This window comes from Pteropus alecto, unplaced genomic scaffold (genome assembly GCF_000325575.1).
Source record: "Pteropus alecto unplaced genomic scaffold, ASM32557v1 scaffold75, whole genome shotgun sequence".
NCBI classification, from domain to species: domain Eukaryota; kingdom Metazoa; phylum Chordata; class Mammalia; order Chiroptera; family Pteropodidae; genus Pteropus; species Pteropus alecto.
Window position 1 is genome coordinate 28,576,857 of NW_006440638.1, and position 3,249 is coordinate 28,580,105.

The window sequence follows — 3,249 nt, forward strand, 5'->3', positions numbered from 1 at the left end:
ACAGATTTCCTGATAATTCACAAAGAAATGACAGAAAAAGCAAACCCTCATGGGGAAAAAGATTCAACTTCTAATAAAAGAAATGCAAAATTAAAACCATTAGAACATGGGTAAAAGAGGCAATATCCAAAGTCAGAGAGTTTGTAATATGGATGATATAATGTGGGATATTCACTTGTAAAGCAATTTTACAATGTTTTAATAGCCTTAAAGAGTCAAATGCTCTTGCTTCAGCATTCCTATTCTTGTATATTTATAGTAAGGTGATACTTAAAGTATTGATTGCAATATTATTTAAAATAGCATAAAATTAGAAGCAAATGGAAAATCTAAAAACCGGGAACTAGCTATATAAATTATGGTACACTAAGTTGATATAATATTATGCAGCCATAAAAAAATTGTTAAGTGTATATAATAACATCATGGAAAAAAAGAAGGTTATGATGGTGTTGAGTTTTAAAAAATCAGACTTGAAAATGAGATTTGCACTAAACACAACTATATATCTTAAGTGCATGGAGACAAGAATTGCAAAGGACACATTAAACTGAGAAAAGATGATTTGTTGGGCAGCAGGATTCTGGATACGTTTTTTCCTTTAAAATTTATTTCACTGTTGCCATTACACTTGTACAGATTTTTTTTTTTTTTTTTTTTTTACGAAGTGATTCCTCCAATTAATTGAGGACACATCTGGCACTATACATAGTTATTACAGTATTATTGACTACATTCCCTATGCTGTAGTTCACATCCCTGTGGCTATTTTGTAACTTCTAATTTGTACTTCTTAATCCCTTCACCTTTTTCACCCAGCAAATAATTCTAAAAAAAGAAGCATGTGTCTCTTCTTATTCAACTTTCAGACAGTTTGGTTTGACTCATACACTGTTTCAAGCAAATTTTATTTTATTTTATTTATTTATTTATTTTTAGGTGAGGCAGCCCTTGGTTGACCTCACATATTGCAAGGATCTTGTCAGTTTACAATCCTTATTTATTTATTTATTTTTTACGCCTACAGCACCTGTTCTTCCTACATGGCCTCCCATCCAAGTACTAACCAGGCCCGACCCTGCTTAGCTTCCAAGATCAGATGAGATCGGGGTTGTTCAGGGTAGCATGGCGGTAGACACAAACAAATTTTCATTAATAATTCCACTTTCAATTTATCCTATCATGATGCACTAGTCTTTGTAGCCTCTAGGCCAGTTTCTTTCTTGGGTTGCAGGCCAGCCAGTCACTTCCTTTCTCTCTGGAGCAGACTAGAAACCCTCTTCTTTGGACATAAATATGTGCCGCTGGCTCCTCCTCTTTTGGGGGCTTCTCCATGGTAGGTGCCTTCTCTTGATGTTTGCTGGTAAGGTGACCAGTGTGCTACTTTTGAGCTAAGTCAATCTTTCCCTCTGCCCTGTCTCTGGTACCATGCAAGGTGCCCACATTGGGTGGATCCAACCTGGCAAACTGTCCTCATGAAGCTGACAGTTTAACAGATGCCCTAAGACAAGTCCTCAAATAATGATGATAACGAGGCAGACCATGATAAAGGCCATCAGAGAAGTACCAACAAAACAGTACTAGATTAATTAATAATTAATTAGTAACTCTTGAATGACACAGAGTTAGGGGCACTGACCCCCATACAGTTGAAAACATGCTTATAACTTCTGATTCCCCAAAAAACTTAACTATGAATAGGCTACTGTTGACCAGAAGCCTTACCAATAACATAAACACTAGGTTAGCACATATAAGTTATATGTATTACAAATTATATTTTTACAATAAAGTAAGCTAGAGAAAGAAAATATTAAGAAAATCATAAGAAAAATACATTTATAATATTTATTTTTAAAAATCCGCTTATAAGTAGACCCTCAAAGTCCAAATCGGTGTTGCTCAAGTATCAACTGTAATTAATAATAAGACTAATGGAGGCAGAAATTATAAAAAACAGAGGGATCTGCAAAGGCTCCAGAGAGAAAGGGATAATTGAGGACAGACAAAAAGGTGAAGAAAGGGAAAAAGAGAGGAAACAGGAAAGGAGAGGAAAGGAGGAGAGAGGAGAGGGAAGAAAAGAAGAGGGGAAGGAGGAAAGGGAGAGCAGGAGGAGGAAGAACAGGGGTATGAGGAGCTGTTCCTGGGTGTGTTTCCTCTCTGAAGGGACCAAGCAGAAGGCAGGAGAAAATCAGCCCGTGCAATCAAACAAACCTTTTTATTATTATTATTTTTAATAGTGGTCTCTCTACAGTGGTCTCTTTTTTCTCATTCCTTTAAACCACTCTGAGGCCACACACTTACTCCAAAGCAGCTGCCTTTGCTCAAACATTTTGGAAATGGGCATCTTCCTTTGAATACCCAGAAAAAAAGACAATGAATCGTTATCAGAATCCTGGTTTCAGGTCCTTGCCATATGACTTATCAGTGGGGAGACTTGGGGTGATTATGATCCTCAGTGAGCAAAGTTTCCTCGTCTGTACAAGGGAGTGATGAGAACCAGTTCACGGAACTTTTTTTAGGACTGCATGAGAAGATAGGTACAAAGCACTGTGCAAACATTGTTGGGCCTGGTTTGGTGTTTGAAACTATAGAAAGCCATTCAGAACCTAGAGACTGGAACAGGTGAATGGCCGAACTGAGGTGAAGGGGTAGTAGCTGAACAAAAAACAGGATATAATAAGCCGACTTCCTTGAGAGGCAGTGCCATGTCTTGGAAGGCAGGATCCTACATTTTTTTGAGCAAATGCAGCATCGATGGAACAAACACAGTTTCCAAGGGGACTACTTCTTTTTCCTAAGAATTCATATCTTATATTTTTTAAAAAATAATAATCATAATACCATTTTCTACCTAAAAAGTCACACTAATTTCTTAATATCAAATATCCAGAAAGGATTGTATTTTTCGGTTGTTTCATAAGTGTCCTCTATTTAAACAGTTTATAACAGAGAAAATCCATGAGGCCCAAAATATTGCCATCTGGCCCTTTGTAGAAAGTTTGTCCATTCCTGATTTAGAGGCTTGATGGGATTCACTTTTTTATTTGGGGGATTTTTTGTTAGTTTGTTTTTCATACAATTACATCACAGTTGTTTGTGGACTTTCATTAGGAAGCACATAATATCAGTTTGCTTTTTTTTTTATTTTTTTTTTTTTTGCCGCGTTAGCAGCTAATACTGCTCAGGGCACAGATCCATTAAATCATTAGCAAATGGTAATATTCTCATTCTAGCATCCCTTCCTTC

General features: G+C 36.6%; 1 pseudogene; it reads right to left on the reverse strand.

Moving 5' to 3' along the window:
* Window positions 1-1,018: 1,018 nt before the first annotated feature.
* On the reverse strand, window positions 1,019-1,137 carry LOC112484370 (annotated as a pseudogene).
* Window positions 1,138-3,249: the final 2,112 nt, after the last annotated feature.